This window comes from Natator depressus, chromosome 14 (genome assembly GCF_965152275.1).
Source record: "Natator depressus isolate rNatDep1 chromosome 14, rNatDep2.hap1, whole genome shotgun sequence".
In the NCBI taxonomy this organism is placed as follows: domain Eukaryota; kingdom Metazoa; phylum Chordata; order Testudines; family Cheloniidae; genus Natator; species Natator depressus.
In genome coordinates, this window is record NC_134247.1 from 25,097,519 (window position 1) to 25,107,085 (window position 9,567).

Sequence of the window (9,567 nt, forward strand, 5' to 3'; positions counted from 1 at the left end):
CTGACCCAGGAATGACTCTCTTGAATCAGTGACAAAAAAAACCAACACTAATAAAAAAAGCCAGAGAATCCGGTTCACTGGGGCTTTGAATGCAGAGACCTAGAAAGGGGCAGAATCCCCTACTAATTGCAGAGCCTCATCCCGAAATCATCCTGTTCTGCTCTTCCTCTGCCTCTGCACCCCACCCCGTTCCCTTGTGTTCTTGTCACATGTGTTTGAGGAGTGCCAGCTCTCAACAGGCCTTAGGCACAGGCCTCCCCAGTGTTGTGTCTGTGGAGAAGCCAGCGATTTGGGGACCAGACACCTGATCCCCTAGCTGCAGTGATTAGCACACCAGCCATGGATCTCCTTACACACAGCTAGCCTGCCAGGGTGCACCGCAATGTCTCAGCATGACCCCCATGTGTTTGTCTGGAATTCAGGCCTGGCTACACAATCCAGGTGTTCACGAACAAATTCGAGCTGTCATGGCTGTGAAGAAAACCTTCCACAGGGGACCCAAAGGTAAACCTATGGAGTGACGTCTGCCTGAATCTGAAGGCAGCTTGAAACAGCAGCTCTGAGGCGTGACCTGCCCCCTTCACTGCGGGGGAACGTTAACTCTGAACCCTAAAGCTGACAATTAAAATATCACCATTGTTACCTATGTCACCGCCGGTGACTGTAGCAACAACATCCAGCTAACGTATTTATCCAACAGCCCCACCCCTCCTGCCCATCCCCAGCTGAGAAACGATCTAATTTGTCCTTGCCTTGCTGTCAAAGGCCTCTAGCTTCTAGACTGACAGCCTCCAGCCAGCAGCTGTGCCTCAGCTCCACACTGAGAACGGAGCGTGGAAGGGTGGTGGGAGAATGGCTTCCGCCGGGAATACTGTGCCAGACGATTCGCTCGCAGGCTGGAACTGGTAAAAGCCTCTGTTTCAACTGTCCTGGAAGTTGCGCCCAGATGAGAGGCTGCTGCATGCAGGGGGCTTTTGCCAGGGGAACCCAGTTCACTTTGCCACAGAGCATGCAGGGCCTTGCTTATGATATGTGGCTGAGCAAGGGAAGAACTGCTGTGTGATTCAGCCGTACCCATTTGCCCAGCCAGCGGTCTGTGCCCTGGCTGTCTGCTGCACAGAGGTGTGGGTCAGCGGGAAGGGTAGAGTCACCCCAGGGTGAGTTGACTAAGAGCAGGATATAAACCAAGGGCTGAGGAAGGACTTGCCCTGCCCTTGGGGAACAGTGTTACATACTGAACTAAACTCCTATGCATCCCACTGCATACAGCCCTACCTGCCGAGACTGCGCTCACAACTCGAGCTGCTGTAGGAAGCAGGGCTGGTCCCTCCAAATGTTAGCAAAAGCAAATGGGGGGCAATTTTTAAAAAGGGTTCCAGAGGTGATCCTGGCAATTACAGGCCAGTATGCCTGATTTCAGTACTAGGCAAACTGGTTGCAACTAAATAAAGAACGAAATCACCAAACACATAGATGAACATAATTTGTTGTGGAAGAGTCAACATGGTTTTTGTAATGGGAAAAAATGTTTCACCAACCTACTAAAATTATTTGAGGGGGTCAACAAGCAAGCAAGTTAAAAAAGTATGGATTGGATGAATGGGCTATAAGGTGGACAGAAAGCTGGCTAGATCGTTGGGCTCAACAGGTAGTGATCAACGGCTCGATGTCTAGATGGCAGCCGGTATCAAGCGGAGTGCCCCAGGGGTCTGTCCTGGGGCCGGTTTTGTTCAACATCTTCATTAGTGATGTGGATGATGGGATGCATTGCACCCTCAGCAAGTTTGCAGATGACACTAAGTTGTGGGGAGAGGTAGATATGCTGGAGGGTAGGGATAGGATCCAGAGTGACCTAGACAAATTGGAGGATTGGGCTTAAAGAAACCTGATGCGGTTCAACAAAGACAAATGCAGAGTTCTGCACTTAGGATGGAAGAATCCCATGCACTGCTACAGGCTGGGGACCGACTGGCTAAGCAGCAGTTCTGCAAAAAAGGACCTGGGGATTACGGTGGACAGGAAGCTGGATATGAGTCAACAGTGTGCCCTTGTTGTCAAAAAGGCTAATGGCATATTGGGCTGCATTAGTAGGAACATTGACAGCAGATCAAGGGAACAAAATAGCAGATGAAATTCAATGTTGATAAATGCAAAGTAATGCACATTGGAAAACATAATCCCAAATACACATATAAAATGATGGGCTCTCAAGTAGCTGTTACCACTCAAGAGAGAGATCTTGGAGTCATTGTGGATAGTTCTCTGAAAACATCCACTCAGTGTGCAGCGGCAGTCAAAAAAAGCAAACAGAATGTTGGGAATCATTAAAAAAAGGGATAGATAATAAGACAGAAAATATCATACTGCCTCTATATAAATCCATGATAAGCCCACATCTTGAATACTGCGTGCAGATGTGGTCGCCCCATCTCAAAAAAGATATATTGGAACTGGAAAAGGTTCAGAAAAGGGCAACAAAAATGATTAGGGGTATGAAAAGGCTTCTGTATGAGGAAAGATTAATAAGACTAGGACTTTTCAGCTTGGAAAAGAGATGACTAAAGGGGGATATGATTGCAGTCTATAAACTCATGACTGGTGTGGAGAAAGTAAATTAGGAAGTGTTATTTACTCATTCGCATAACACAAGAACTGTGGGTCACCAAATGAAAGTAATAGGCAGCAGGTTTTAAAACAAAGAAAAGGAAGTATTTTTTCAAACAACGCACAGTCAGTCTGTGGAACTCTTTGCCAGAGGATGTTGCGAAGGCCAAGATTATAACAGGGTTAAAAAAAGAACTAGATCAATTCATGGAGGATAGGTCCATCAATGGCTATTAGCCAGGATGGGCAGGGGTGGTGTCCCTAGCCTCTGTTTGCCAGAAGCTGGGAATGGGCGACAGGGGGTGGATCACTTGATGATTACCTGTTCTGTTCATTCCCTCTGGGGCACCTGGCATTGGCCACTGTCGGAAGACAAGATACTGGGCTAGATGGGCCTTTGGTCTTACCCAGTGTGGCCATTCTGATGTTCTGTCAACATTGATCTGCAAAGAGGTTTTTTTTTTGGTTAGGTTTGAAAAAATAAAAAACCTGAAAACTGAATTTTTTGATCTTCAACAACTGAAGAACTGAAAACGTTGGCTGATTTTTTGCTGGTTTCAGTGTTTCAGGTTTCAGTTGATCAAAACTGAAATTTTTTGGAGGGGGGGTGGGTAGAGTTCAGTTTCTTAACAAAACCCACAAAGTGCAGTTGCAAACATACATTTCCTACAAAAAATTGCTGGTTTTGATGACAAAAACCCCAGACATTTGAATGTAAAATCTCACGCAGCTCTCCGGGAGGGCTGGTGGGATCACGTAGGGCTGCTGCACACCTGCTGTTCTCAATGCTTTCACACTTGGCAAGAGCGCTGGCTTCTCCACGCAGCCCGGGCTGGGGATTTGGCCGTTTGCTCCCAAACACACGGGAGCTGGGGCTGCCCCAGACTCAGCTTGGAGCCCTCATGGCACATTTCAGAACATGGGTCTCTGTGTCAGAACATGGATCTTTGTGTTGGTGCTGAGTGAGGCATGGTTCTGGGTGAGGCAAGGCTCAGAGACATTGCCTCTGTAAATCAGCCTGCCCCCAGCTTTAGTGTACGTGCAGCAAGGAAGGTGCTGTGTGAATCTAGAGCTATGGCCTGTGAACAGCGGAGCAAAGACGAGACAGGAGCTCAACTGTACCCTGAATGCAGAAAGGGTGAAAACTCAGAGCAAGCACAGGAGTTACTAACCTGCAGAACAAGATCTGGGGGGTGGGGGTGTTAATTCAAACCAAAGGGTGGAGGTTAATTCGTCAAAGGAGACGAAGACCAAGCGTCACGTAACTCTACAAGCCCTGTGGCCTGGAGCCTTTGAGAGATGGGAGCTCACTACTGACACCAGTTGGTAAAAAGTAAGAGGAGTGGCTTGAGAACCGCGGCCGAGCAGGGAGCTCTCTGGAGGTGTCTGGTGGGGAGCAGCAGGAATTGACTGATTGGGCCAGGCCTCAATTGCATTTCAGTGCGTGCTAGTCTGGGGCATCTTGGTTAAAGTACAGCGGAGTTTGGGGGCTGTAGTGTGCTATGGACCCTATCAGGAAATGGAAGGACAAAGACTCGGCCTGCGGTCTCCCTGACTGAGGCTGCCGTCTGGGGGTGTGGGGGTGGTAAGGTTTTTACGTCTGTGAGCAGTGCCTTGTGGGTGATAAGACCCCTGTTAAGGGTGCTGGTTGCCACTGAGCCCTCCTTAGAGACCCAAGCTACGGGGTGGGGGGGCGGGAAGGCGTGGAAGGCTGCGGAGGAGGGAGTGGAAGAATGCACAAGCCACTCACAGCTGCCAGGAGGATTGAGGCGGGGACTGTTCTTACGACACCCTGCGGGATGGGGTCCTGCCCTGTAGATATTGTTGAGTGATTAATTGCTGGCTTTCCCAGGTTCATTCTCTTTTCCCCCTACCCCCACTAACAGTCCATTTGTTTTAAACCCCTGGACTCCGTGCTTGCGAGAGGGGAAGTATTGCTCATCAGGGCACCCGAGGGTATATAGGGTTGCCAACTTTCTACTGTCACAAAACCAAACACCCTTGCCCCCACCCCTTCTCTGAGGCCCCATCCCCACTCACTCCATCCCCCCTCCCTCTGTCGCTTGCTCTCCCCACCCTCACTCACTCGCTCATTTTACTAGGCTGGCTCAGCGGGTTGGGGTGTGGGAGGGGGTGAGGGCGCCGGCTGGGGGTGTGGGATCCAGGGTGGGGCAGAAATGAGGAGTTCAGAGTGCAGGTGGGGGCTCCAGGCTGAGGCAGTGGGTTGGGATGTGAGAGGGGGTGAGGGCTCCAGATGGGGGTGCGGGCTCTGGGGTGGGGCCAGGGATGAGGGGTTTGAGGTGCAGGTGGGGGCTGGAGAGTGAAGCCAAGGGGTTCGGAGTATAGGAGGGGGCTCCAGGCTCAAGGCAGGGGGTTGGGGTCTGGGAGGAGGTACAGGCTCTGGGCTGGGGTGTGGGTTCCAGGGTGAGGCCAGAAATGAGGGGTTCAGGGTGCAGGAGGGGGCTCCTGGCTGGGGCAGGGGGGTTGGGTATGGGGGTATGTGAGGGCTGTGGCTAGGGGTGCAGACTCTGGGATGGGGGTGAGGGTTTTGGGGTGCAGGAGGGTGCTCTAGGCTGGGACTGAGGGGTTCGGAGGGAGGGAGGGGATCAGGGCTGGGGCAGGGGGTTGGGGCATGGTGGGGGGAGTCAGGGCTCCGGCTGGGGGGTGCAGGCTCTGGGGTGGGCTGGGAAAGAGGGGTTTGGGCATGCAGGAGGATACTCCGGGCTAGGACCGAGGGGTTTGGAGGGTGGGCGGGGGATTAGGGCTGGGGCAAGGGGTTGGGGTGCAGGAGGGAGTCAGGTGTGCAGGTTCTGGTTGGCACTTACCTCAAGCAGCTCCCGGAAGCAGCAGTGTGTCCCCCCTCTGGCTCCTACACGGAGGCACAGCCAGGTGGCTCTGCGCACTGCCCCGTCTGCAGGAATTGCCCCTGCAGCTCCCATTGGCCATGGTTCCCGGCCAATGGGAGCTGCGGGGGCGGTGCTTGGGGAGGAGACAGCATGTGGAGCCCCCTGGATGTCTCAATGCATAGGAGCCAGAGGGGGACATGCCATTTGCTTCCCAGGAGCCATGTGGCATGGAGGCTAGCAGGGAGCCTACCAGCCCCGCTGTGCAGCGCTGCCAACTGGACAGTCAATGGCCTGGTTAGCGGTGCTGACCGGAGCATCCAGGATCCCTTTTCGACCTGGTGTTCCGGTCGAAAACCAGACACCTGGTCACCCTAGGGGTATATTTAGTTTCCCAGGTTACTGGGTGGGGGCTGGAGTTGGTGTTAGTTAAGGCTTTAGAAGGACCCTCTAGAATATTGAGCCTGGCACTTTTTGCTGCCAGCGACACCTGGCAGAAGGGTGAAGTGTTACAAGCTGTGTTCATGTTGCCTGAGAAACTTGCCTGTTGGCATTTCTTGGCTGTTTCTGAGTGTTCCTGTTCTGCATGGTGCTACATTGTCTCTCTTTAAGCCACTGAGGCTAATGAGACATGGTGACCTGGCCACTTCATGTATGATGGAGTAAGTAGCAGCAGTCCTGTTACTTTGTTGTTGTTTGTTTGTTGTTGGGTGTTAGCTGCTGGTCATGTGCAGCTTGATTGAAGTTTATAGTGTGGTCTGGTTGGGGTTCCATATGAGGAGAGATTAAAAGACTGAGACTGTTCAGCTTGGAAAAGAGATGACTAAGTGGGGATATGACAGAGGTCTATAAAATTATGGCTGGTACGGAGAAAGTGAGTAAGGAAGTGTTATTTACCCCTTTGCTTAACACACATGACCACAATGAAATCAATAGGCAGCAGGTTTAAACAACATAAGGAAGTACTTCACACAACACATAGTCAACTTGTGGAACTCATTGCCAGAGGATGTTGTAAAGGCCAAAAGTATGACTGGGTTCAAAACTGAATGAGATAAGTTCATGGAGGATAGATCCATCAATGGCTATTAACTAAGATGGTCAAAGATGCAACCCCATGCTCCGGGTATCCCTAAACCTCTGACTGCCAGAGTGGATGACAGGGAATGGATGACTCAGTGTTCGCCCTGTTCTGTTCGTTCCCTCTGAAGCACCTGGCATTGGCCACTGTCAGAAGACAGGCTACTGGGCTGAATGGACCACTGTTCTGACCCAGTGTGGCTGTTCTTATACTTTTCCCCAGTGCCCCGGGGCACTGCTGGGTAACCAGGATGCACATCGTCCTGATCCACCTGCCACACTCCCCCAGGGAGGGCTTTGCTGCAGTCCCATAGTGGGGCGCTCACTGGTGCCTTAGGACAGATTTTTACATTTAACATGTAGCACAATGTCCTGGGTGAGTCTGGATTATCTGACACAGAGTGCTTTTCGTGGACAGCTCCCTGCAGCGACTGTGGCTGTGGTGAGCGATGGGCAGGGCTATATGTGCTCTGCATGCTGCTGGCACCTGGGTCTCCCCAGTTCTCCTGGCTGCCTGTAGATGTTGACTAGGACCAGAGAGAGAACTGATCCTGGTGGGGCCCCATAAGAGAGGAGTCTAGCAGCAGAGGTGCCGTTTCCCATTGGTGCCCTTGGGTGTGCCCCTCAGGAAGGACTCTCTCCATTCCAGTGCAACCCTGAGCCACTGCCTCCTTCCTTGGCAGTGTGGAATAGCTTGTGCTCCACTACTCAGCACTGCCAAATGCTGCAGCAAGATCCAGCAGGCTGTGAATGGGGGTCTGACCGCTGTCTGTCCTTCCATGGGGGAGATCATCCATCAGTGCCAGCAGAGCTGCTTCTGGCCAGGCCTGGATCCTGACTGTCAAGGGCAAGGGATCCTGGCCTCAGCTAGATGAGGCTGAAACCAGCTTTTGCTGGCTTGTGTGTGAGGTGAGGCTTAACCCTGGTGCAGCCAAGAGGGATCCCTTAGCACTGGCAGGACTATCATCGGTTTCCTTCATTGCATGTGCCCTTGGCTGTCTCCTAAGAGACCCATTGTGCTGCTGACTTGTCCTCCAGGAAGGGCCAGGTGCAGATCTGACTGTGGGTTGTGTCTCCTTTAGTGTCCCACACTCCTGTGCTGAGCGGGCTGGTTGTTGGTCAGCAGTTGGGTCTCCAAGCCAGGCACTCAAGAAGCCACCTGCAATGCAGTGAGCTCCCAGAGCCGGAGGCTGGTCGTGGGGCTGGCCCTGCTGCCAGCTGTGGTCATTCTGCCCCGATTAGGATCTAACCCCATTCCATTCACTCACCTCCCCAGTGTGAGACAGAACGGGACCAGTAACCACGCTGCACCGTACCCAACCATATCTTGGTTACAGGGCATAGCAGGTGGCAAAGGCTGCTTCCCTTAGCACAGCACTGATAGGGGTGAACACTCTTTTGCAAGAGGCTCTAAAGCAGATGGGGGCGGGGATGTGTCTGCCAGCCCCTGCACAAACTGAAGCCGTAAGTAGGGAAAGCTCCTGAGTGAGAGTGGGCGGGTTTATAGCAGAAGCAGACTTGAGGGTGATCTGTAAAGCTGCACCCTGTGACTCCAAAGCAGTTTGCTTACAAGATCCCAGTGCAATCTGAGGGGGATTCAGGGTGGAAATTGAGGAGGGTTTGGGGCAGTGACAGCTGGAGCTATTTGGATTAAAGGCAAATCGAGACTGATTTGGAAATTAAATCAAGAACTAGACCCATAATATAGCCGGCAAGGAAAGAGCAGCCCAGTGCCAGCCAGGCAGCCTTCTCTGGTGGGCTTGCTGCACATCTGAAGGGAATGCTGCAGCTACTGCTGTTATCTGAGCCCTTGGAGAGGAGGCTCCTCCTCTTCCTTAACTCTTCCCGAGTCAGGAGAGCTGTGACTGCTCCTTGGATGCTGCCCCAGCGTGACTGTATTGCCACTGGTGGGGCGCTGGGAGCCTCTCATGCTCAGGGGTTGGCTATCGCAGTGCACTGTTCGGGGGGGGGAATTACAGCTCTGACGCTGCAATTTGTTGTGCATGGTGCATGTGCCCCCTGCGTCTAATAACACAGACTCTGTTGTTCTCCCTGCAAGGTTGGATGCTTTCCCCATCCCTCACCTGGTGAGGTGGTTCAGCAAGGTACAGGCCACTCAGACAGCCCCCCTCCAGCAGCGGAGAACCTGCGCCAGGTGAGCCCTCGACATCCCCTCGCCTGCACTGTGGGCTGCAAGAAGTTAATTAATCGTTGGAAAAGCAGCTTCCAGAGTTTGTCTAATTCCACCCACACCAGCTTCTTTCACTCTGTTTTAAACCGGTTCTTACTCTGCTTCAAGTTTTAAAAAAACTATTCACTGCTCCTCTATAAAAGCGGCCATAAGCCTCGGAGAAAGCGAGGAGTCACAGTTCCAGCACCTCGGCCAAGAAGTTGTAGCTCAGCTGAGAAGTCTGCAGGTAATTTATGTTTCATACTTAATCATCTTTCTGTTCTTCGAGTTGCTTTCTCTCATGCTCGGGTGGTTATCTGTATGCATATTGCCTGAATAGTGTGGTGACTGGTTCTATAGGGGTAGAGAAATAGAAAGAGAGAGAACTCTTATTTCTCCGTGTTATTTAATATTTGGTTATTCCAGAGACAGCTTTGCTGGCCAGTGCACCTGGTGCATGCTGGATGAAGTGCATCCACACTTGGCAGTAATTTGGAATAGAGAATAAATGGTATTTTGCAAAGTTAAAGAGCTGGCTAAATAAAAGTCCCAGACACATCCCTCCAACCTTCAAGAACTTGCATTGAATGAAACATTGAAGGGACTCAGTAGCTGGGTTTGTAAAGGAAAGATGATGATGCAAATCCATGAGGGGTCTTACAGGAGTCTGGCCTTTGCTTTGTTACAGCTGTCTAAAGGCTGGTAGGAAAGTTAATTTAATCCCCCGTCGCTCCACTGTGCAGGTTGTTCAGAAAATGACCCTCCCAGAGGTTTGGTCTGTGTGTGATGGACACTGGAAGGGGGCTGGCCCCACACTTTTATTCCTCTTCTTGCCGGTTTGACAGCAGTATCATGTCGCGTCTCTGTTAA